We start from the raw sequence: 27,352 nt of genomic DNA on the forward strand, positions 1-27,352 counted from the left end.
ATTAATTTTACAGCGATTTGAAGTCTCCAACCCTCGTTCTGGAGAGCAAACGTTACCATCCTGTACGTTAGGTTTTCAATCCAAACACACACAATGACACCTGATTTGGCTTATCAAACCTATAATTATTACAATTAGATGTGATGAAACAGGTTTTGTAGCGAAAATAGTCTGGACAACATCTCTCCAGGACGAGGGTAGTAGATGCCTGATCTAAACGTTAGTAGCAGCTAGACTCAAGTTGATAGACAGAATGTTCGACAAGCGCGGATGCTATGTCAACATACCTATAATTTGAGTAACTCAAATTATGATGCGCGGTTAATATGTCAACATACCTATAAGTCACTCAACTTATAGGTATGGTGACAGCGACCGCCCGCACAACATTCTGTCTCACACTTTAGCTAACGTTACTGATAAGTTTGTTAACTAACGGTAGCTCGCGGCTATTTCATTAGATTGACATTACATAAAGTGAAAAGCCGTATAACAATACATTACCTCGTCAGTGAGCATGTTTTCTGCTGGAGATACCAGATTCGCTGGTTGACAGTGACAATGACAACTACTCCCATGAGCCCACGCACTTTCCCGACGTCATCAAAGTACGTCTGTTGTTATTATTTTGAATGAGTGACCCCTAGTAGCCAAAAAATACATATTGCACATTTAAATAAACTGAAAACACTGTTATTTTACAGGTATTTCCTGAATAATCACGATCATATACCTTCTTCTGTGTCTACGTCTTCCTATCTGCCTGCACCTGTTACACTAAGATTCCAACATTGTTAGAATGTTGCCTTAGAGTCCAGCAGCCTGACAGCTTAATAGGTTTTGAACACAACTCATGAATGATACATGAGTCTTTGCTGTGTGCAATCTCATATTAGGTCTCATATAAATTGACTTCGCAATTTCGGGATGCGTCATGTCCGCCAGTCAATACAATCAGTGTCAGTCGGATAGTCAGCAAGCTACTCTGACAGAGAAAGACTTTACAAAGAACATCAGGGAATTAAATGGACTCACCGATGATGATGGGGATTTTTCACTGCATTCTACCACCGCTATTACCGACATTAAAACTGAGCTGCAATCCATCACATGTCTCATGAATGACCTGATCCGCCGTCAAACCGAGCTTAACTCCCAGCTCCTCCGTTTGGAAAACCTCAATTTATGTGAGAAGACAGCCCTCTGTACTCCCCTTGGGGTATGCAACGCTACAGCTCGAGGTCAGGTAACGGAGAAGAGAAAAATCTCTCTTCCCCTCTACGATCCCTGGACCAAAGATGATGGGACACTGCAGCTGTTTAATCGGTTTGCCCCTCTTGCTGGCCACGACCTCGAGGAAAGCCTGGAGATGGTTGCAATTTCAACATCTGAGGATGAACTCCATTGAAGGCCCAGAAGACCGAGGAAGCGTTTCTCCCGCTACATCAGTCCCCCGCATCGCGGATCTCTTGTCGGCGAGCCTTATATATCCAGTGGCCCATGGAACAAGCGATCTCGGCTGTCGGCTCCGATGCCCTCGCCCCCGGACCCCTCTCCAACCACTGCCGTTGCTGCATTACAGGGCTCTCCATCGGTTGGTGAGTGTCTACCAACGGCTAGGTCTGTGTGTCTGGCCGTATGCCCTGCCCCTACCGCTGTTTCAGCGCTGGGTTCTTCAAACGGCGATGCCGAGCCTGCAGCTACTAACGCTATTGCTAATAGTAATTTGCATATGCTACTCTCACGTTGCTCAACGGTAATCACGAATTACGGGGGAGAAGCCCCAGAAATCCTGTGTATTGGGGACTCTATTGTTAGGTTTGTTAACCTTCCAAATGCCATAGTTTACAGTTTCTCGGGCGGTAAAGTCAAAAATTGTATTGTTTTCCTCCCACTACTATGCGAGCGTCATCCCTCTGTGCATACCGTGATCGTCCACGTGGGTACGTGTGACGTAATGACTAGACAATCAATGAAACTACAACAGGAATTTGAGTGTCTGACCTCTATCGTTGAAAACCTGGGCAAAATTTGCATTAGGTCATATTAGGTCTCATATAAATTGACTTCGCAATTTATAAGAGAAAATCAAACTCAGTTAACTTAGTACCTATTCCCCGCCAACCACATTATGTTCTAATAAATGATGCAGATGATTCTACTAACACACTAACAATAGCCCTACTGAATGTTAGGTCCTTAGTAGGAAAATCGTTTTTAATTAATGATCTTATTACTCAACACAAACTTGATTTTTTGTTTTTAACTGAAACATGGTTGGATTACAATAACAATGCGGCTGTTCTCATTGAATCGGCCCCTCCCAACTTTAGTTTTGTGAGCGAGAACAGACCAAATAAAAGAGGAGGTGGAGTCGCTATTTTATATAAAGACTCATTTCAATGTACACAATTATCATATGGAAGTTTTGCTTCATTTGAATATGTAGCTCTTCTGCTAAAGTCCTCCCCTCGAGCCATACTTCTAAATATCTACAGGCCACCTAGATACTGTGCAGTTTTCTATGATAACCTCTCTGAACTGCTGTCTGTGATTTGTATTGATTTTGACTGCGTGATTGTCACCGGTTATTTCAACATTCATGTTGACAACCTTGAAGACAGAGAGACCAAGGAACTGTACTGTGTTTTTGAGAACTATGGGCTGACCCAGCATGTGACTGAGCTCACTCACATTAAAGGTCACACTCTCGACTTGATTGTATCCAGAGGTTTGAACACTTCCAAGGTTGTAGTGACAGATGTTGCTCTATCTGATCATTTTTGTGTTTTCTTCAACGCTGTTATTTCTGTCTGTAACAGTGTTCAAACAAAGGTAGTAAGAAAACGGTATATCACTGAAACTACAAGTGAATTATTCACTCACCTTTTTTCCTCCACTCCTACCGTTTCTGGGTCCTCGATCAATGAACTTACGAATAATTTCAATTGTAAAGTTACAAATGTTATTGATGAAATTGCACCCATTAGGGTTAAAGTTGTCTCCAGTAAAAAAAGATCTCCATGGAGAAATGACCCACTTGTAAGATCCGGAAAACGAGAGTGTCGAATAGCTGAACGCAAATGGCGAAAAACAAACCTTCAAGTACATTTTGGTGCCTATAAAGAGAGACTTCACACTTATAATCTGGAACTTAGGAATGCAAGACGGTCTTTCTTCTCTGATATTATTGCTAAAAACAATAACAATGCACAGGCTTTGTTCGCTACTGTCGATAGACTAACAAACCCCCCTGTAGCAGTAGCATTTGAATTATTATCCACCAAGGCCTGCAATGACTTTGCCATATTTTTCAGTAAAAAAATTCAGAGAATCAGACAATCAGTTAGACATTCAGTTAGTGCCTCCCTATCATGTGCAGATTATATACTATTGAACCACTCTGGTGAAATCAATTTCCATATGACGGAATTTCAAATAGTTAACAAAAATAACTTGGAGGATATTATACAACACCTGAACACCTCCTCCTGTTGCCTTGATATCCTGCCGACAGACTTTTTTAAAAATGTTTCAAACTGTTTGATCTCAGACCTTTTACAGATTGTAAACATGTCTCTTCAAGTAGGCATCTGTCCTCAGGCCTTAAAAACTGCAGTAATAAAGCCACTTCTGAAAAAGAACAATCTAGATAAGTCAATAATGGATAACTATAGACCAATATCAAACCTTCCATTTTTAAGTAAAATAATTAAAAAGTCGTTTTTCAACAACTAAACCTTTATTTATCCCTAAACAATATTTTTGATGTCTTCCAGTCGGGCTTCCGACCACATTACAGCACTGAGACGGCTCTTGTTAAGGTCTTTAATGACATCCACCTAAACACAGACAATGGCAAAACTACAGTACTAGTGTTGCTGGATCTCAGTGCCGCTTTTGACACGGTCGACCACGACATACTTCTAAACCGATTGGAAAACTGGATAGGCCTTTCTGATTCAGTTTTGAAGTGGTTTGAATCCTTCCTAAAAAATAGAAACTACTATGTGTCCATAGGTAGTTTTACATCTGAGCATTTAAGTATGACGTGTGGAGTTCCCCAAGGCTCCATCTTGGGACCTCTGCTGTTCAATATTTACATGCTTCCTTTAGCTAAAATTATGGAAAGCAGCAATATTAGCTATCACAGTTATGCGGACGACACGCAAGTCTACATAACTTTGTCACACGGAGATTACAGGCCAATACAGGAACTGGTTAGGTGCATTGAAGAAATTAATTATTGGATGTGCCAGAATTTTTTTTAATTTAATGAGGATAAAACTGAGGTGATTGTTTTTGGAACAAAAGACGAACGCCTAAAAGTCAGCAGTTATCTCCAAACAACAACAATGCTAAAAACAACTGACAAAGCCAGAAATCTTGGCGTAATTATGGACCCAGACCTGAACTTTAACAATCATGTTAAGGCCGTAATAAAGTCTGCCTATTACCATCTTAAAAATATAGCAAGGGTTAAAGGTTTTATGCGCCAACAGGATTTGGAAAAACTTGTCCACGCTTTTATCTTTAGTAGACTGGACTATTGTAATAGTGTTTTTACAAGCCTTTCAAAAAAATCTATTAGACAGTTGCAGCTGGTTCAGAATGCTGCTGCTCGGGTCCTCAAAGGGACCAGGAGAATGAATCACATTACTCCGGTTTTGAGATCCTTACACTGGCTTCCTGTGTTGCAAAGAATTGATTTTAAGGTACTCCTGTTGGTTTACAAATCACTAAATGGCTTAGGACCCAGTTATATTTCGGACTTGCTTGTAAGCTACGAACCTTCTAGACCTCTCAGATCATCTGGGACAGGTCTGCTTGCTGTCCCCAGAATCAGAACTAAAAAGGGGGAAGCAGCGTTCAGTTTTTATGCCCCACATATCTGGAATAAACTTCCTGATAACTGTAAGTTCGCAACAACTCTTAGTTCTTTTAAATCAAGATTGAAGACCTATCTTTTTAATGTTGCTTATTTCTAATTCATTCGTTCATTCATTTATTCATTCATTCATTGTACTGTATTGTAAATTTTATTATTTTATTTTTTTATTTTTAATTTTTAAATGTTGCTTTTATATTTTATGTTTTGCACCTTGTAAAGCACCTTGAATTGCACCACTGCTGAAACGTGCTATATAAATAAAGCTGCCTTGCCTTCATTGTAAAAAAAATAAATAAAAAAAAAGGGTCAAATGACTTGTCATGACGTACTGGAAAAAGGAAGCAAATGCAGGCGATCTCAAGAATGTAATATTTAATAGTCACTCAAACAGAAGTACAGAGACAGGCAGAAGACTGATGGTCAGACGGCTGAGGCAGGGTGGCGCAGGGACTAGATGGTCGCGATGTGAATCCGGCGGTGAAACGGTGTGATAGTGAAGACAAGGATCCGGGCACGAAGAACACGAAGAACAGGACTCCAAGATGACACCAAACGCACGGGAAACAGGAAACACAGCACAAGACATCAACCAACGATCTGACAACAAGAGAAGAATTCAGTGAGTCTTTAACCCCCTGAGGTCGGCGGTATCGCCGGCGATACCAGCTCGCTTTTTTTTTAGCAGTGTAAAAGAAACTCATGAATACTCTGTTGACTTAGATTTTTCATTGGAGTTTCATACATCAATAGATTCTGTTAAATGTGTATTATTTTTGTGTATACTCACAATAAAAACAAAGTGTTGTGCTTTTTGCCAAATAAAGAAAAATAAAAACGAAGCGAGTTCTGCCTCCTCTCTTTCAGTGTAGTCCATTCTGAAACGCGTCCGAAAATTAACCATAACTCAGCGAATACTCAGTCAAACAGGCATACAGACATGAAGCTTGAATTCTCTCCTTTTAAATGAAGTAATTTTTATAAAAAAACAAATATTCACAGTTTATGCAATATGTATGCAAAGAGAGAGATGTCAGTCGTTCTCATCTCAGCTAATTACGTTATAATGTGCTCCGCCCACGGAGAGCGCGCGCTATTCAAACGCAAATGTGAGGCGATCCAAACAAACCTGTGAAACGCCCACATCAGCTGGATAACACACACCGCGAGTTCACTTTCAGACGTATGTACTTTACGATGCTGTGAGGAATAATACTATCTTGATAATAATCCTGCAAAAATGTACCTCAGAAGTTCTGGAAGTATCATTTCGAGGAGCAAACGGATCCCGCTGAGGAATAGGTCAGTTCTGTTTGCTTTGTTCTAATCGGAATGAATGAACGCACAGATGCGCGCTGTTGTGGAGCTACTACAGCTGGCAAAAATACTGTTTTAATATGAATCGCGAATACAAAGAAAGATTACACTGGAAATACTGTTACAATTTTAAATGTTGTTGTAATTGTATAACCTTAATATATATATATATATATATATATATATATATATATATATATATATATATATATATATATACGTATACGTATACGTATATATAGGCCTATATAAGGATAGATGTAAACAAAATCTTAAAAGGTCATTATAAGCCTTCTCTTTAAATAATTTTATTATGCTTTATTAGTGACACATTTGGGAAGAGAATATATTCCAAATCTGACAGTATGAGAACAATTAACTGCACAATTACTAGAAATGTTTACCTTGGATATTGTACAATTTGCAAGCAAAATTTGTGGAAAAAACAACAAACCAGTTATATATTGTCCTTGCATTCTTGTGGCTCAGTCACACACCTGAATGAAAGGCTCATTACGTATGCAGCCTCATTATGCGGGCTCCATTGACTCTGCAGGTGTGAATCACGCCCACCCGCATATGGCCTTTCCAAACAAAAAGTGTTTTACAAGATTTAAATCAATGTATTGTGTTATGTGAATGATTAGGCAGGATGATTTTCACATAATTCTGAAGAAAAAACAGTAGGCAATGACATCCATTAGTCAAAAGTCTTATTTACATATATTTAGAATGTGTTTTATGGCCTTATTTCAGAAACTTTAGTTTTTTGTTTTTAAAAAAACCATGCATAAACATTATTCTCTCAAAAATACAAACATGTACATGCAAGTTGTTCACATATTATGGTAGCCCTGTTTGTGCTAAATAGAGTGAATTTACACCTTTGCCATTAATATGTTTATAAGCAACTGAAAAAAGCACAAATGTCAGGGCATGTCAGAACATCTCAAGGACCCCAAAAACCTCTCAGACCCCTGAGGGTTAAAGGAACTGGAGATGAGTGGCAGCTGGCGCCGAAGCTGATTACAGATGAGATAATTGAATGATAAATGATTCGGTGACACCCACACACACACACGGCACACAGACAACAATAACAAATGCACGAGACAAGCAGGAAGCAGCGCACTCATGAACCGTGACAGTACCCCCCCTCCTAGGGACGCCTCCTGGCCACACTTTTTGACCGACGACGTAAACGGGAGGCTTAGACCGGTGGCGATCGGCGTTAGCCTTAGTGCGCGCCCCCACCTGGAGTAGAGTCTCACGGGCTCTAGTCCAGGTGCGGTGGCACCTCTGGACAAAGGCGTGTGCGGAGGGAACCGTGACTTCGGATTCCAGACTGGGAAAAATAGGTGGCTGGTATCCTACGCTACCTTCAAACGGAGATAGGCCCGTGGATGACACCGGTAACGTATTGTGGGCGTACTCCACCATAGACAGTTGTAGACACCAGGAAGTCGGATTCTTGGAAACCAAACACCGTAACATTCTCTCTAAATCCTGGTTGACTCTCTCGGTCTGGCCATTGCTCTGGTGGTGAAACCCAGAGTACAGACTAACAGTCGCGCCCAGTAATTTACAGAATTCTTCCAGAATTTGGACACAAACTGGGGACCCCTGTCAGAGACCACGTCAATCGGAAGGCCATGTAAACGAAAGACGTGGTCTATGACGGCAACCGCTGTCTCCTTGGCTGACGGCAATTTGGGCAAGGGTATGAAATGAGCCGCCTTCGAGAACCGGTCCACCACGGTCAAAACAACCGTGTTGCCCTGGGAGGGCGGGAGGGCGGTAATAAAATCTAGAGCGATATGGGACCAGGGTCTCGAAGGGACTGGCAGCGGTTGGAGTAACCCATCTGGCGCGCGATTGGAAGTCTTACCAGTGGCACATACCGAGCAAGCCAATACAAAATCGTGAATGTCGCGGGCCATCCGTGGCCACCAGAATCGCTGCTTAACCCTCTGGGGTCTGAGCTGTTTTCTGGGCCCTGGAGGTGTTCTGACATGCTCTGACATTTGTGCTTATTTCTGTTACTTGTGACATTTTCATGGCTAAAGTCTGATGACACTGTATTCAGCACAAACTCTGCTACAATAATATATCAACAGCATGTGTGTAAAAGTTTGTAGTTTTGAGATAATGACATTTATGCGTGGTTTGTGAAAATACAAAAAAAAATTCTCACTGAAATAAGGTCATGAAACCCATACTGATTATTTCTTCACAAGACTTTTGAAAATTGTATGACGTAGCCTAGAATATTTGCTCTAAAACTATGTGAAAATCACCCTGACTGCTCATTCAGAGAAGACAATATATTGATTTAAAATTTTTACGACGTGTTTTGTGTGAAAAAGCAATATGCGAAGGGGCGGATCATCTCATTAATATGTAAGGCTTTTTACACCTGAGAAAGACAAAGACACTCCCTAATGGCCCTATTAGGAGCTTATCAGGGCCCATCATTCTGACCAACCTTGCACAAAGAATGAGGAGATTAAAAAAAGAATGGCTTTTAAAATTGTTTGGATTTATTTACAACATAATCCAAAGATACACAACAAAAAAAAAAAACACTTATTGATAACAATGATCCAAAGAAAGAGACCTTTGTGCCATTCCTAAAAACATTGTACATACCTTTCATTTCCAAGGTGTTTGATTTTCACTTTACCATGTTCATGTACAGAGACATGTACTGTGAATGTTGAAGTCAGCAGGACTCAGTGGCATCTGGGCCCTGAAAAAAAAAAAATTTGAACATACTGATATCAAGAGAAAGGCCTGCACGATTTTGGGAATACATTTGAGATTTTTCTGGTTAAAATTGCTTTTTAAAATTCACAGAATACACACACACACACTCACACAAATGTTTCCAACAATATATTATATAATGAACACAGGTTTGTTGTGCCTTGTGGGTATAGGCTATGCGCAGTGCTGCATAAAATAATAACAATATAGCAGCCTATATACATTTTCAAAAAGATTTCAGTAACAACTAAGCTAGAGAAAAATATATTGATTATCATGTTACTTCAAATGTTTCCATTCGTTATGATGATATGAAATGAGATAATAGTAAAACATGAAGCCGTTTGGAGCGTTTTGCTTTTCCAAAATATGATGCATTCAAACGCGATCGCGATCAAAATATGATGCATTCAAACGCGATCGCGCTCAAATATAAAACATTATGGTTAGGCCTACCATATACATATCTACGTTTGAGCAGATATCCACAAACACAGTAACAGTAAACACGGGTCTAAATATTATAATATTCACCATATATCTAGCAACAGTTCAACTGCAATGTGAAATTTATGCAACAATAACAAACTAATATGTAAGAATTTCTTACCTTATCTTTCTTGTCTTGAAATCGCATTCTTCTTCTGGGGTAAAGCCAATGTAAACTCACGTCTTTCAAACTCGACGAAAAGCAGAGACTGATGAAGTGTTTTGTTTTTGAGGTAATGAGCGCGTTTGTGTTCCATGTGGAGATTTGCATGTGAATATCTTTTGCGCGAGTAGGCGTGGCCAAATTAACCGTAATGAGCAAGCGTTTGAGAAGCTGGACATCTTGTTGGTTTTATACAAATTACTTAAACAGAAAATATTTGTTTTCAGTTTGAATCCGATCATTTAAAAGTACACACTTAAATGTTTATAAAAGGTATATGGCTCATAAATGTGTGACAAGTATTCGCTGAGTTTTGTTTCAGTTTATAGACGTGCTCAAGAAAAAAAAGTTCACCGCGACGGAGAGGCAGAACGCACACCCTGTTTATTTTCTTTATTTTTCAAAAGCACAATGTTTTGATTTGATTCTAAGTGGACACATACAAAAGTAGAAATATCACAGATTCTTTTTTTATATTTATTTTTTCTGTATGACCATAAATGACGGAGTAATTTAAGTTTAAAGTGCTACAATGTAAAAAAAGTCCAGCAAAACGCGGGGGCGCGTTTGCCGACCTCAGAGGGTTAACCAAAAACCTTGTGCGATTGATTCCTGGGTGACAGGCTATGTTGGAACAATGACCCCACTGAATAACCTCAGACCGTAGTTCCTCCGGCACGAATAAGCGGTTCGGTGGGCACCCGACCGGGGGCGTTACCCCTTCTAAGGTCTTCTTGACCTTCGATTCGACCTCCCATACGAGTGTGGAGACAAATAGACTCTCCGGTAAAATGCACTCGGGAGTAACCAGGCGTTCGGAACGATCAAAAAGACGCGATAAAGAATCGGGTTTAACATTCTTGGAACCCGGGCGGTACGAGAGAGTAAAATCAAAACGACCGAAAAAAAGTGCCCACCGAGCCTGCCTGGAGTTTAACCTTTTAGCAGTACGAATGTATTCCAGATTCTTATGATCGGTCCAGACAATAAAAGGTACCCCCGACCTTTCCAACCAGTGGCGCCACTCCTCCAACGCTAGTTTGACGGCCAACAACTCTCTGTTACCAATGTCATAATTGCGTTCGGCAGGAGACAGACGGTGTGAAAAATACGCGCAAGGGTGCATCCTCTCGTCCGTGGGGGAACGCTGGGACAACACTGCTCCCACCCCCACCTCTGACGCGTCGACCTCCACCACAAACTGACGTGAGGAATCAGGGGCGATGAGAATCGGGGCCGAAACAAAGCGGTCCTTGAGTTTGGCAAACGCGACGCCAGCCGCGTCTGTCCACCTGAACGTAGTTCGGGAGGAGGTCAAGGCGGTCAGAGGTGCGGCTAGTTGGCTGAAATTACGGATGAAACGTCTGTAGAAGTTGGCGAATCCCAGAAACCTCTGCAGGGCCTTGCGGGAATCTGGGATTGGCCACTCCACCACAGCCTTAACCTTGTCAGGGTCCATGCGAATCCCCTCGGACGAGATAACGTACCCCAAAAATTGAACCGACTGTGCGTGGAATTCGCATTTCTCCGCCTTGACAAAAAGCCCATTCTCTAGCAACCGCTGAAGCACTCGTCGGACGTGCTGCACGTGTTCCTGGAGAGATGAAGAAAAAAATCAATATGTCATCCAGGTAAACATATATGAACTGATCTACCATATCTCGCAGCACGTCGTTGACGAGTGCCTGGAAGACCGCTGGACTGTTGGAAAGCCCGAAGGGCATAACCAAGTATTCAAAGTGTCCCCGGGGGGTATTAAAGGCGGTCTTCCATTCATCACCCTCCCTGATGCGGACCAAATGATAAGCATTGCGTAAATCCAGTTTCGTGAAGAGAGTCGCTCCCTGCAACCTCTCGAAGGCTGAAGACATCAACGGCAAAGGATAGGTATTCTTTACCGTGATGTTGTTCAGTCCCCGGTAATCAATGCAAGGTCGCAGGGATCCGTCCTTCTTCCCCACGAAAAAGAACCCCGCCCCTGCAGGAGAAGAGGAAGGGCGAATGAACTTGGTTGCCAGAGAATCAGAAATATATTTCTCCATGGCCTCCCTTTCTGGAGCAGAAAGTGAATACAACTTGCCTTTAGGCGGAGATTTACCTGGCAGTAGATCTATAGCACAGTCGTAGGGATGATGAGGAGGAAGAGAAGCAGCTCGAGACTTACTAAACACCTCCTTCAGGTCGTGGTACTCCTCGGGCACGGTTGACAAGTCCGCTGCTTTCTCCTGTAAGACAGACACGGAAACAGACGAACAGGTAGACAAAAGACAAGACTTATGACATTCAGTGCTCCACTCATTGATGGTTCTGTGTTGAGTGCGTGGACAGAGATGCGTTGGGTGAGTGGTTGTAGAGGAATGTGGTGTTTGATGGCGAAGTGATGATCCAGGAAATTACCTTCGGCCCCTGAGTCCAAGAGTGCGTGGCAGTGGTGTTGGTGACGCGACCATCTAAGTCTAACCGGGAGGAGTGTAGATGTCGCTGATGGTGTTCCTGAGGTCTTAGCAGCGGAGATCCCACCCGACAGTAGCCTCATAGTTACTGCCGGGCTGGGCCTTTTAACGGACACGTGTTCAGAAAATGTCCAGATCCTCCACAGTACAAGCAAAGGCCCATGGATCTCCGCCTCTCCTTCTCCTCCCGGGAAAGCCGAGCTCTTCCCACCTGCATGGGTTCGGTATCGTGGATAGGGCTGACCGCGTCGGTGCCGCTGGACCTCGGGAAGTCGATGGAGTGGACTGGACGTTCGGTTGGCGTGCGTCGACTCATCCGGGCAAGCCTGGAGTCCACCCGCAACGCCAGCTCTATCAGGCCATGGAGGGTCGTCGGGAGGTCCAGGGCGTAGATCTCTTGATGGACGCGGTCAGCCAGCCCATGCAGGAACATGTCCCACTGCGCCGTGTCGTTCCATTGGCACTCGGCAGCCAGGGTGCGGAACTCAATGGCATAGTCCGATACGGAGCGACTTCCCTGTCTGAGTTCCGCCAACCTCCTAGCTGCCTCCTTCCCGGCCGCCGCGCGGTCGAAAACACTCTTCATCGCTTCCGCGAGTGCCTGGAACGACGTGCAGCAAGGGTCTCTATTCGCCCACACCGCCGTACCCCAAAGGGCCGCCCTCCCAGTCAGGAGAGTGAGGATGAATGCCACCTTAGAAGTTTCCGTGGCAAACGTGCGTGGCTGTAGGGCGAAATGCATCTCACAACGGGTAATGAAAGCACGACAATAATCAGGTTCTCCAGCATACCTCTCAGGGACTGGCATGCGAGGCTCGGACTGGGAGAGCGGATCAGCAGGAACGGGGGGCACGAACAGCGTGGGTGGCGCAGTGGGCATGCCTGTATGGCACGTCCAGTGTTGTTAAGCCCCTCCTCTTGAGCGTCCATTCGTTGAATGCTCGCGCCGATGAAAGCGTCCATCGACATCTGGGTCTCGCCTGCTGCTCCCATCGATTGGTCAGATCGTTCTGTCATGACGTACTGGAAAAAGGAAGCAAATGCAGGCGATCTCAAGAATGTAATATTTAATAGTCACTCAAACAGAAGTACAGAGACAGGCAGAAGACTGATGGTCAGACGGCTGAGGCAGGGTGGCGCAGGGACTAGATGGTCGCGATGTGAATCCGGCGGTGAAACGGCGTGATGGTGAAGACAAGGATCCGGGCACGAAGAACAGGACTCCAAGATGACACCAAACGCACGGGAAACAGGAAACACAGCATAAGACATCAACCAACGATCTGACAACAAGAGAAGAATTCAGTGAGTCTTTAAAGGAACTGGAGATGAGTGGCAGCTGGCGCCGAAGCTGATTTCAGATGAGATAATTGAATGATAAATGATTCGGTGACACCCACACACACACACACGGCACACAGACAACAATAACAAATGCACAAGACAAGCAGGAAGCAGCGCACTCATGAACCGTGACAGGACTGGCAGCTGCAGCTACCAAACAAAAACCATAAAATTAAAGTAAAATATGCTAATTTAAATAAAGTGTAAAAAACTTTAAAATAAATTTGATGTCACCATGATTGAGATCAGTGTCTGCTTTAGTTGGGCTCATGACCCTTGAGCTTTTAACTTTTGTTTTTCTCTGGCTGCTTTAACTGTGTATTTAATACACATTTGTTAGAGCAGTAAATGCAGGAGAAAATATCAGATGATCTTTGTCATTAATTGATGATGTTATAGTCATCATATGATGATCTGATTCACTGATATGACAGTCAAATCTCTGAATATAATTACATAATGTGTTGATGGAATTTAGCTTTATACAAAGTCTTTAATTAATGTCATGATTTTTCACATGACCCTTGAAATATTGTGGCATCAGTATTATAACAATCTGAATTAATAAAAAAATGGTAACACCTTACGGTAAGGGTACATGAATTATCATGAATTTGTGTATAAATTCATTTATGAAATATGTGTTCATTCATGCATTAATATCCTATGGTGGGGGTAGGGTGGGAGAATGTAGGGATGAGGAAGAGCAGAGGTAACAGTGTTATGGCTACAGGTGTTTCTAAATTAACATAAAAAACTCAACATTAGCCATGATGGTCAGGGCTATATTTAGGACTAACAAAATGGCCCTAAAGGCAAAATTCAAAAGCAGTAACACTGCCCACTGTAAGCAGTTCACTGCATTTGGATGTGGCCTTTAAGGCAGTTAGCTATTTTATTTAAAAACATATCATTTCCCCTAGGTGTGAAATGAACTCCATCTTTCAAAAATAGCCCAGGACTGGCATGTCTAATGTGAGGGTGCTCAATCATGGCACCAGGGCCGGCCGGCCCAAACCCCCCTCCCCCGGAAAAAGCAACTCCACTGTTATTCCATAGTTATTCATTTTTTATTTTAAATGTTCACACAACAACTCTTTAAAAGCAACAACCTGAAGGATACAGTAGAAAACAATAGAGAAGCATTAAGATCTCACCTCAAGGAAAAGAAGTTATAGTGTTTTCATTTTAGGTTTGGCAAAGTTAGAAAAGATTGTGGGCTATTTACACAAAGAGATAATCTCAAACTCAAACACTTTCCAATGTCATTCAAAACTTAACTCGTCTGGACTTCCTAGCAGCAAAGGCATGTATGGTTTCATCAAATGAAATTTGTTTTGACACTTCCTGATTGATGCTTATTAATGCCAGTCCACTGAGACGTTCCTGAGACATTGTGGATCGCAAATATGTTTTTATTAGCTTGAGTTTGGAGAAGCTTCTCTCAGCAGATGCCACAGTCACTGGAGTGGTGACGGCAATTCTCAGTGCTATCCATAGATTGGGATATGCTTCCTTAAGGTTTTTCTCCTCAAGAAACACCAGCAGTTCAAGCGTCGTCATTTTGGGTTTCGGCCAAGTTGGAAAGTATTGCATCTCCACAATTAGTTCTTCCGCATCTAAGTCTGATTTATCTCCAAAGGTCAAGGTGTGGGTCAGTTCTTTAGCTTGCTTCACAAGCTCATCAGCTGGGAGATCAGGGAAGTTTGTGAGAACACTAAACTTGCTAGCAATGTCACCCATCATTTCTGTTCTCTCTCTTAGAGATGAAATGCACACATCAACAACTGCATTGAAAAAAGAAACTTCCATTCTCTTCAGTGCATCACTAAGCTGCTCATCGGGAGCCTCGTAGGAAAACTGCCTTTTGGTCACTCTGAGCCTCTTCTGCTTTAGGGCAGCAACTACATTCATCTCCTCACACAATTCTTTTGCAGAGGATTGTGCATCAGCAAAACCAGTGCTTCTGTAACTGACAAGGGAGACCTCAGCTTTTTTCAGGAGGTCCACAGCAACATCCAAGTGCATGGTTGGAGACTGCAGCAGTTTATTGACATTCTGGACTTTTACTAGAATGTCATACCAGACAATAGTGCAAATGCAGAAGCGGTACGAACCAACTTCTTCAGCTAGAGACTGTGCTTCTACTTTTATGACTGAGTCTGCTGTGCTGTCTCTCACCTCAATGAGGGCATCTCTAACTTTGGCAGTCTGAAACCTTACAGCCGCCACACTGTTAATTCGGCTCTCCCATCGTGTATCTGCCCAGGACTTCAGTGTTGTGTTCACGTGCTTTTGGAGAATGGACCACCTTTTAGTGGAAGCAGAAAACAAAGTGAACAGTTTTTGCAGGTAGCCAAAGTAGCCAGTTGCATCTGCAGAGCTCTTTGCTGCATCTGAGACAACTAAATTAACAGTGTGTGCTCCGCATGGCACAAATAGTGCGCGGGGGTTTATTTGCTGTAGTCTTGCTTGAACACCTGCCTTCTTCCCCTTCATGTTTGCACCATTATCATATGACTGCCCCCTGCAGTCTTCAAATGGGATGCGTAACTCTTGAAGTCTCCCTAAAATTAGGGCTGAAAGGCCTTCTCCAGTTGTTTCTTCTGCCTCAAGGAACCCCAGGAAGTGCTCTTTTATTTGTGGAATGCCTTCAATTGAAACAATTCTCAGAATCACTGACAACTGCTCTTTGTTGCTCAAATCTGGAGTGCAGTCTAAAATTATTGAAAAATATTTTGACTGTATGATTTCAGACACAATGGACTCCACAATCCTTTCACTGATACAGTCAATGATTTCATTTTGGATATTTTTTCCGAGGTATGATGTATGGTTCGCTCCTCCTTCCACCTTGGCAACGTGCTCCTTTAGGACAGGATCAAACTGAGCCATGAGCTCCACTTCCTTCAGGAAGTTGCCATTGTTAGGTGCATTTAATTTGTCAGTGGTCCCCCTGAGAGCAATGTTGCGCTCAGCCAATGACTGGATGATGGCGACCAACCTGGTAAGCACTTCACGCCACCGTCTTCTTTCTGCATTTATCAGTGCCATTTCCACTTTGTCTATTGTTTGGCCTGTTCTTATGCGGCTCTCTAGCTCCTTCCACAATCCCATGTTCTTGGTGTGTTCTGGACTATTCTCATGCATTTTTAGAGTCTCACTACAGTTTTTCCAGTATTGAAACCCATCCGTACTTAATTTAAATGCTTTCTGGGAGAAGAGCTTGCAACAGAAACCGTATAAACTATCCCTTTTGGGCGAATACATCAGCCACGTTCTCTTAATTTTCTCCCCATTCACTAACTGCCTGTGGACATAGTGGTGTTGGAAACTTCTTCCATCCTCACTTTTAGGGAATGTGAAATCTGGTTTTACTTCATAAGGTCCTCGACTAACTAATTCAGTTCTCACTGCATCAGTCAACTGGTGTGGCCAGTCAGCAGGATCCACAGGGCCAGCTTGTACAGGTTCACAGACATCTGTTGAAGCTGATGATGTGTCTTCAGGCTGTTGGATTGGAGCACTGAGTCTGCTGGTGCTGGGTCCTTCTTCTGTGAGAAAATTAAACACACAAACATAGAGCAACTTTAAAAATATCTGTAGATGCAATAGTGATGATTTTACTTCAAATACAAGACCCAGGTTTTCAGGTGTTCACTGTGTCCTATAATGAGTAAACTCAGTAGGGTTACATGGAAAATTTAACCCATGATAATGTCTTATTCAAGTAATAGAGTTGTAGTTACTATGCCAAACTATTGATGAAAATGCCATTATGAATGCCAATGAATGTTAATTTAGTATGAACACACAAACTAATGTCCATCATTTTATGCAAATTTACAACATAATTTGACAATGAGAAGTTATTAGAAATACAACATCTTTAAGTAAGAAGACAATTTCAAATGTGTATGTTAGGGTGTCTTCAGAGTATTTAGCATTGATTGTGTGAAAAAACAAGTGTCTGGTGTGGATTTAGATAGATTAAGATGGCATATATCGATATATGTGATAAGCCGTTTAATTTGAAAAAGACCGTTTCTACTGTAGATTACAAATAGCCTAACAAGTAGCCGACTCACCTGGTTCTTGATGCTGAGATTGTAGCTCAGTAAATGTGCTGCTGCTGCTTGATGGCTGGATAGATGCTGCAGCGTAAACAAGAAAACAGAGACTGGCGTAAAATATCATGCTGTGTGTTAGACAGTGTGATAGGCAATTCTCACTCCCCGACATGTCGGATGAAGTCGAAATTTCGCTACACACCCACTTGTAACATAGCTTTCTTCTGATATAATACAAATCTTAAATTCATAATACAAATACAAATACAAATTCATATAACAAATATTAAAATCATGAAAGATCTGTCCTGCAATCATACTCCAAATCAGAAAAAAGCTCACATTCTTCACTGTGAGGTCCAGCAGGTGTAGACAGTGCCGCAGCGTCAACAGATGTCTGTCGTGGCTGCAGATATTGTCTCATTGCATCTGGACACGATTCAAAAGTAAATTTATTTGGAAAAAGTTGCGAGATACTGTATTGTGTATTTAAACATCTAGCAAGGAACTGTGCATGGTGAGATCAACAGCTGTAACACAGCAATGATATAGCAGGGCTGCCAACTTTTGAGTTTAGCTTGGAGTGAGATTTTTTGAGGGGGGGGGTGGTATGTAAAAACAAATATTGCATCACAATAAGTGTAATTGTGATTGTCAAAACATTTGGTAACTAAATAGAATTTTATGAAGTTTAGTGACAACATGTTACAATGTTTACATTGTACAATGACTGGTAGGATACAGTTTTTATTATTGCTTGACAAAAATTTCAAGATTTCAATTCCATTCTTGTGATTTGATTCTGATTTTCATTCAATATTGACTAATTTGGATACATGTTTATTTTAAATTTTATTAAAAAATAACAAATTCAATTAAATATAATGCAGTTTTTGTTATAATAACAATTATTTAATGACATAAGTAAAAATATTATAAATATGTAATATAGTGCTCAGCAAAATATCCTCTCTAGCTAATTTTTTCTATTCAATTAACATGCTATGGTCATTAAATGGCTTTCCTGAGGTAAATGTAACGTTATATGACATAATTGTTCTCCTGCTGTTATATTGACCTCCTTCCGTGGTTGAAAAACACTAATTGGTCGATATTATGTATACTTTCGGTAAGTTGTACTGCATCTTTAAATAAAAAAGTAACAGATGATCGGTTCACGTGCACTTGAACTGAGGCGCTCAGCCATCTGTCACGTCACATTTACAAGCGCCAAACGTATTTTTGTCTGAATTTCGTAATAAAATTGACGGAATCTAAGAGGTGAGAATTGGTTTAATATTAAAAGTACCTCTTTGCTCCGCAATTTTTCTGTGCGTGAGAAAATGGGTGGCGTGAGAGCGTGAGAAAAGTGTCAATTGCGTTGAGCATTGAACGTGAGAGTTGGCAGCCCTGAATAGTCTACATACCTCTGCTTTGGGCCCGTTTTTCTTCCTCCTCCTTCCTTCGTTTTCGGAAAGCCGATCCCGATGGCTTGGGTGTTCTTTTCATCATAAAAGATTATATATATATGATCATTTATAGCCTACAACCGCCACTTTTACCCCATCATAATTATAAAGCGCTAAAACCAGCTGTCAGATGTTTTCGCGTCACTCCCGGTTGCTGAGCAACGCGCGTGAGTTTGACAGCTGTCAGAGTGACTCGTTTTTTAGGATTGTATAATCTATTAAAAGAAATGGACAAATACAAGCAGTGTGTGGACAGTGCACAGTAAAAGTGCACAGCGTGTGCGCAGCTTTCATAATACGATACATACATTTAATTAACTTTTTTTTATTTATTATTATTCTGCAATTTTGCGCCCCGTCCAGCAGATGGCGCCCCAGGCGGCCGCCTGTGTCGCCTGTCGGCAAAGCCGGCCCTGCATGGCACCATTTAAGCTACGAACAAATGTAGTCATAACACGGTTAACAAAATATTTTGCCTTGTTAATTTTCACCGGATTGGTACCAGCCTTCCACCGGCACCTCTGGGTCACAGCTGAAAACATAATCTTCATGCCCGGGTGCCGGAGTTTAAGCTGGTGCAGGTCCTCCTTCATGGCGTTCACGAGCTGGACGCTGCTGACCTCGCCCAGGTCGTCCACAGTGGATGAGGAGGACATCCGGTGCTGCTCTTCCTCGCAGGGAGTGGGAGAAGAAGGGGAGGAGTCCTTTCCACCGCAGTCCACCACAACCAAACCAACACATCCGGACTCCTGGCAGACTGAGGTTGCTTCCCATGGTCTCTGCAGCTCTCTGGGCACCACGTCTGACGTAACTATCACCAATGATCCACACTGTGTCTATGGAAGGAAAATAAATTAGTTTAATAAATGCTTGAGGTAATGAAAATAAGAATTTAATAAGAATTTAATTATGAAAGGTAGCTCAGGTTTTTTATGTTAACAATACATGTGGGAGAGTATAGATCAAGGAAGCAACACCTCAAAATATAGATGACAATCTAATTTGTTGTTGTCCTTTTAAGACAGACATAATATTTCAGCTGTCAAATAGCCAAGACTAGTTTTCATGTGCAGACGATGGTGCAGACAGCATCACAGGTGCAGTGTCACGGGTGGCCATCTCAAAATCGATCACTAAAAAAATACACAGCTTGTTAAAAATAAACTACATAATGTAAATAGGTAATAACCTATGGTAATAACATTTTTATGTTGGCTAATACGAATCTAAACGTTACGAATCTTATAACGTTATATTCAGTTGACATCCAAATAGACACTCATGAATTCAGGTTAATTGATTTGCTTCAAATAGTTTATTTGAGATGTAAGTTTTTAAGTAAAGTTAATAATGTTAACGTTAATTCTTATTCATGAATCATGACAACTGTTAGTGTTTTCTGCAAGTCATCTAACGTTAGTGTTGAAAATAAACGTTACCACATGTATTAAAAGTGCTGCGGCGTTTTCAACCTTGTGTACTTTAATATTTTGTAAAGTTTTGTTGTGTAGGTTCAGGTTAATTTACCTCAATGGTAAGCTTGGAGTTCAAAATTCAAAATGAACTGCCGGCGCCAATATCTTGTAGTATCCAAGACAACAACTTCATCGCGTGATTCGCGTCGAGGAAGGTGGGCGTGGTTTCAGCATCAGGCTCCTCAGCTCCACCCACATACCGCTTCTTAGCCCATTTTTGTTTATCCGGGAGTGACGCGCTGCCAAGATGGCGACGGTCGGCTACGCCCACTTTAGGCTTCAAAAACGGTCTTCAGAACTCTACGGGTGACGTCACGGACACTACGTCCATATGGTTTTACAGTCTATGGTTTTAACGCAGTTAGTGGAATTGTCAGACGTTCCCTTGTGCATTATGAGCTGTGGTTAGCGCGTCAAATCATTCTCATGTATGGGCCAGTTGATTTTCAATTAACATTTCATGTCGATAAACAATGGTTGCATATTGTTAAAACTCATATAGCCTATAACAGTGGCTTATGGGTCAAGGGAAAACAAATGTCCTGCGAAAATCATCTTTAACATTTAAAAACAGATTCCAAATTCCAAAGCTTGTATACTATGTAAACAATAGGCCTATTGCACAAAAATTGCCGCCGAGACCGGAAGTAGGGTAAACTCTTTTCCGGTGAAAGCGCTAGCAGTAGCAGTCGGAGGACAAATGTGGAGACTAAAAGCGGCCAGTCCTGTTGCGTACCTTTTTATGTTTGCACTTATAGAAGAAACAACCCTATTTATAATTGCACAGCTTTCCTTGTGACGAAATGTTGAAAAAGCGCTGGATTTGGGTTATATCGAGAGAAGAGGGGCACTTTTTTGTGTGTTAAGCACTTCACGGAGGATGAAGTCCGTGTAACTTACGAGTCTACGAGAGTCCGGTCGTAGATATCTTACACCGCAGGCCGTGCTTTGCAGGTTTTCATGGAACAACTGGGGAGAAGTTAAATCACGCCAGACACAGACGGCAAAAAGACGTGTCTGTGGTGTGAAGGAGGAAGCAGATGTTGAAAAGAGTGTTGATGCCGGTTCGGGAGTGATGCCCTGACAAAACATGTTTATATTGCACTTGATTGTTATCTGATTTGCACGTCATGCACTTTTATTTATTATTATTAACTGTTGGCAAATTAAAATTGTTTGTAGAAGTTGTTTTCTGTAACTTCCTTAAAAATGAGTGAACACGGAGCAGTTTTTCCGTGAGCGGGACTGGAAAACCCGGAGTGGATCATGAGCGGAGTGATAACAGAACGCTTAGAGTGGAGAGAGGAACATGCTTTTGCTCCACTCCAGGCTTTGATCACATCCCCCTAAGCAGGGTGAATAGCCTACACCTCGTCTTTCCCATTCAAACAAAAATTAAGACATTTATTACACTATTTGAGAAATGTGAGCATATTTACAGCATTAAAATTATGAACAGTGAATTTAAGACATAAGGACAGGGGGGAACCCTGATATTGACGGAAATCCGTCGTATACGATCGTAGCGACTGATAACTTTAATCCCTGTATATTATGAAGTGTTTTACTGAATATAAAATTACATACATTATGATATATTAGTAAATATATGTCTCACCTTTTTAAATATATGAAAATTCTTTATGTATTATTCAATATATTGTAATATTAACACAATATATTATTCTGTATATTTACTGTTAAACCATTTAATATATTGATCATTCATATATAGGGAAATATATTTTCTTTTCATAAGGGGACCCGACAGTAAAATGTGATTTTGTAACATCATGATTTTTTTAAACATGTAATATCACTCACTCCATTCGTGTTTTTAGTCTAACCATTTTTTTTATTTTTTGCCTTAATTTCATTATTAGACCTACTAGCAACTTTAGGTCAAATTCACTGTAAAGATGTACAATTCTTAGTTTCATTCATGGTGGTAACATGAAAAATGAGCCATAATCTAGTCACTAGTCACTAGTGGAAGATTGCTGCAATAACATGACTTAATAACATGACATTTTAACAAAAGCCAGATTTCAAACATAGCCTATACAATCAGACATCATTTCAATTTATTTATTTATTTTGTTTAGCTATAGTAAGTGTGAGCTTAGTCATCAAGTGCCATGCCATTTAAATGAATGGAACTTTTTTTTTTTTTTTTTATGTAAGCAAACATCAAGAATAATTTGTAACCTTTGTCCAATTTCGATCTTGTCACAGCTCCCTGAAAACTATCAACAAAACGGACAACATCTGCTATTCTTACTTTTGTCAGATATATTAATGACAGAGAAAACAAGCTGTGCACAGTCCATTTTGAGAATGAATGGCAATCGTAGCGGGCGGCGGCGCGACCGGAAGTATCGCTACCCTACTTCCGGTCTCGGTCGCCATTTTGTGAAATAGGCCTATGTGTAGTCAGATAAAAATTAAGCCTATAATCTGAACGCAAATGCGAAATGTCATGTTTTTTTTAACAGGAAAAAATGCCAATATGCCATGTTAAGCTTTTTCTTTTTAACAGGCTCAGGAAGGGAAATGCCATTAACGTGAAACGCCGCGCGTCGCGTTCATATAGGCTCTTGTCTGTAGGCTATATAGATTTCCTCCCATAGCGCATATTATAAAGAAAAAGCTTAACGTCAATGCAGTAATGACGGTGATATTTAATCTCAGTAGCCAATAGACCTTATTGAACATGCAACGCGCTATTGCACGTTAAGCGTTTTATAATGGTTTTCTATGGGTGTTGTTCATAATCTGATGCAATCTGTTTGCCTCTATAAAGTATGCTTTATTAATAAGGTAGGCCAATATTGTGTACTAAATTTGGTGCTTCAATATCACTCACATTAAGCGTCTTAAATTAGGAAGAACGCTTGATTACGCTGCCGTTGTCTGTTCTAGCAGAATACTGCCATCTAGTGGTAGCAGGTTTTCTCAGACATCTGTGTGGATCGTGCAAGGCGAAACCGCGAAATGAAAGTCTCAAAATCCAAATGAATCAAATAGGATCGACTCAGAAACGAGTCAATGAATGCACGCGCGTCACCTGATCCACAAATGCACATCTTACTTGTTGAATGCACAAATTCTGGCCTACATTAATACAAAATCAAGGTTTTGTATTAACAACTATGTCTCTATTTGTACAAAATGCTGCACATTCATGTGATTTTGGATTTTGCACACACAAGTTGTATTGTATTAGTTTAAATGTAGTGAAGCACATTTGTGAATTTGTCAAATAGATGGGTAGTTGTGTACACATTATTAATTAGCACCAGGCCTATTCATTTGTAGTTGTTTGTGTGTGGGTTGTGAAATGCTTAAAAACCGCGAAAAGAAAGTCTCAAAATCCAAATGAATCAAATGAGATCGACTCAGAAAAGACGTCAATGAATGCACGCATGTCACCTGATCCACACATGCACATCTTCTGTGTTGCATGCGAAAATTATGATACACTAATACAAAGGAAAACATTTGTATTCACAAAAATGTCTCTATTTGTACAAATTGCTTCACATTCATTCAATTTTGAATTTTGCACACGCAAGTTGAAAGGCATGGATAAAACATTTCTGCAACATGTATCAAGTTCATTGATAAGTGTGCTTGCACGTGTTAATCATTTTGATACTATAATCATCCCATACAATACCTCCCGCGGCCGATCCGCTGCGGAGTCCTTTTGCTGTGGGAAGCCACTTTTTTTTTCTTTTTTTTTTTTATTGCATACAAAATTATATACACAACCAAGGCAAATGTAATCATACTACAATATGTAAAACATTCGAATGAAAGGCTAAACACAATTTAACTAAAAATTACTTAAAAAGACAAAGAAAATAGACATGCATGAAATCATATCTTACATCTCACTTAGGGTAAAAACAAAAAAAACAAAAAACAAACAAACAAACAATTAAATTAAAATAAATTAAATTAGATTAAGGGGCAATATTACACCAAATCATATGAAATCAAAAGATCAATCAGCTTCATCGCACTCCTACCTCTTATTCTCTCAAGGGCTTTAGAAAAACACTTCAGATCATTTTTGAACACAAGTAGTGGGAGGGATTTAAAAAATCTACATTTGTGAATGAAATATTTTGCCAATATAACAATGTTATTGATCAAATAAAAATGAGCACAGCAGTCTTTGGGAATTCCAAATATGATATGTTGTAAAGTAAAAACAAAACCATCAACAACCACCTCCTTTTCTATCAACCAGTCCTGAACTGATATCCAAAAGATTTTGGAAAAATAGCAAGTAAAGAAGATATGGTCAGTGTCTTCAGAATGGCTATTACAAAAAGAACAGGGGACAATATCTATATTAAATTTTTGATTTAAGAATTTGTTAGACGGATAAATTTCATTTAAGATTTTGAAATGCGTTTCTTTTGCTTTAGGAGGAATAGGAAAACTTAAATAATCTGTTCTAAGATATTTTACAGTATTCTTATTAAACATGTGATCTAGTTTATTTCTTTTAATTTGACAGGGATAATATGTTATTAAGACGACCTGTCTAATATATTTGTTAGTACAATTAACACTTTTAAAATTAATATCTCCAATGAATAAAGTGGGAAGAACTGGTTTAACTTTAGCATAAGAAAGGGAGCATCTTATTAGCATTTTTATGCCAGAAGGTATTGCATTAATGACAGTGAAGAACTCTTTCGGGTGACAGGTAAATCCATGCTTCAATGTAAAAGCATTATAGTCTAAAAGGTTTTCATCCTTTTCATCCATTAGATCTTTCACCGACCATATACTTCTGCTTAACCAATTCTTAAAACATAAAGATTTGTTCCTGTGCAATATATATTTGTTGTTCCAAATAGAAACATTATGAGGAGTAAAATTGTGTGTAGGCTATGTGCCAATTTCCAAAATAAGAGAACTTGTTGATGGAATGTTGATAGTTTCACTGGGAGTTTCGATAAATCAAAATCACAATTGAGCAAATATTGAATTCCACCAAATTCTTGAAACAAAGCTGAAGGAACTGTAAACCAAAAACTATCTTCATTACATACAAACATTTTTAGCCATTTGAGTTTTAACAGAATATTCATGTTTTCAAATTCAATCACATTTAAAGGAGAAGTTCACTTTTAAAATGAAAATTCTGTCATCATATAATCACCCTCATGTTGTTTCAAACCTGTATGAATTTCTTTCTTCTGCTGAACAGAAAGGAAGATATTTAGAAGAATATCAGTAACCAGACAGTTTTTGGGTCCCATTGACTTCCATACAGTGGCGATTTGTTTAAGACTGCAAGGGAAGCTCGGCTTCCCCTATAATGTCAAAAAATGAATGGTCAAATTCATTTAATCATAATCAAATTCAGTTAATACTGTTGTATTAACATTTTATTGACTAAAATGCGTTAGAAAACGTTCGTCTCAAAGACGAGCTCGTTCAGAATCATATAGCAGGTCGGCTGACTCGATTTCCTTCTCATACATTCCCGTAGCGTCACAGTGCATTTCCCCGTTGAAGCCCAGCATCCGTTGACTTCAATGGGGCTGCTTCGAACAGTTTTTTTCAGCGCTTCGAAACTAGACGGTCATTAGATAAATGCTGCGATTATGTCCCGCCCATGGAAGCTCAGCTTCTCTGGGGGTGAACGGGGAGTGGGCTGGCCTGGACTCGAGGCTTCCGCGTGATGATTGGAGGGTCTGTCGAAAGGCTGCGTCTCCTTTTGATTGACAGCGATTTCATACAATATAAAGTCGCTGATGTTGAAGCTGTTCGAGCTCAGTCCCATCGCGGATTTTTCAAAGACAAACTGCTGCAACCTATTTCTTGGTATTTGCTTGTCGAAATTGCTAGCCAATTTTTATAATACATTTCACACAATTATACATTTATACCTTTATTATATTATTACTTATTATATTTTTAATATTATTATTATTAGTAATAATTCAAAAACAATTATTAAAATAATTAAAAAATATCTTATTATTATTAGAATTATTATTATACTTTATATTATTATTAATACCTTTATTATATTATTACATTCATTTTTCACAGAGCATTTTCTTGAAAAGGAACGTAGAATTTACGTATAAATAAATGAATAATTTTTATGATGTAGGCCGAAAATGAGCTTCCCCTCTTTGAAAGACCAGCAGCCGCCACTGCTTCCATAGTATATTTTTTTCCTACTATGGAAGTTAATGGGACCCAAAAACTGCCTGGTTACTGATATTCTTCTAAATATCTTCCTTTCTGTTCAGCAGAAGAAAGAAATTCATACAGGTTTGAAACAACATGAGGGTGATTATATGATGACAGAATTTTCATTTTAAAAGTGAACTTCTCCTTTAAACCACCTTGTTCGTAAGATTTAACAATGTCAGCTTTTTTAATATAATGAGCTTTTTGCCTCCAAATAAAATTATACATTTTCCGGGAACATGTTTTAGTAAAATCTGCAGGGGAGCTAAAGAAAGAGCTGGATAAATCAATCTGGATAAGTATTCGACTTTGGTTAATAAAATTCGAACAAAAATTGAAAGGTCTCTTTGTAACCAGCAATTTAAGATTCGGTTTGCTTTTTGCAGATTATTTTCAAAATTATCTTTCGTACAAATTTTCTGATCTTTGGTAATTGTAATGCCTAAATATTTCACCTTATTTTTAACCGGAATATTATGCAAACAAGTGATATCATTCTGATGTAAGGCAAGAAGTTCACATTTGCTTAAATTTAGTTGGAGTCCTGATGCATTAGAAAAGGTATTAACTAAGGAAATAGCCAGAGGAATTTGATCCTTGTTTTTTAAGAATAACGTAGTATCGTCTGCCAATTGACCCTTCGCAAAGACCCGCCCCCCTTAGTTACTGTCGCTATGCCCGACAAGCTAC

At 40.2% G+C, this 27,352-nt stretch overlaps 1 long non-coding RNA gene across 1 annotated transcript in view; it reads left to right on the plus strand.

Annotated features, from left to right (window-relative positions):
• The window catches only part of LOC309497152, a 32,127-nt gene extending 26,397 nt beyond the window's left edge, over positions 1–5,730 (plus strand). Inside the window, exon 2 of the long non-coding RNA XR_014205429.1 lies at positions 5,642–5,730. This is a non-coding gene — a long non-coding RNA (uncharacterized lncRNA). The remainder of the gene's footprint in view (positions 1–5,641) is intronic.
• The last annotated feature ends 21,622 nt before the right edge of the window (positions 5,731–27,352 follow it).

This window comes from Leuciscus leuciscus, assembly GCF_965113295.1.
Source record: "Leuciscus leuciscus genome assembly, chromosome: 4".
Classification (NCBI taxonomy): domain Eukaryota; kingdom Metazoa; phylum Chordata; class Actinopteri; order Cypriniformes; family Leuciscidae; genus Leuciscus; species Leuciscus leuciscus.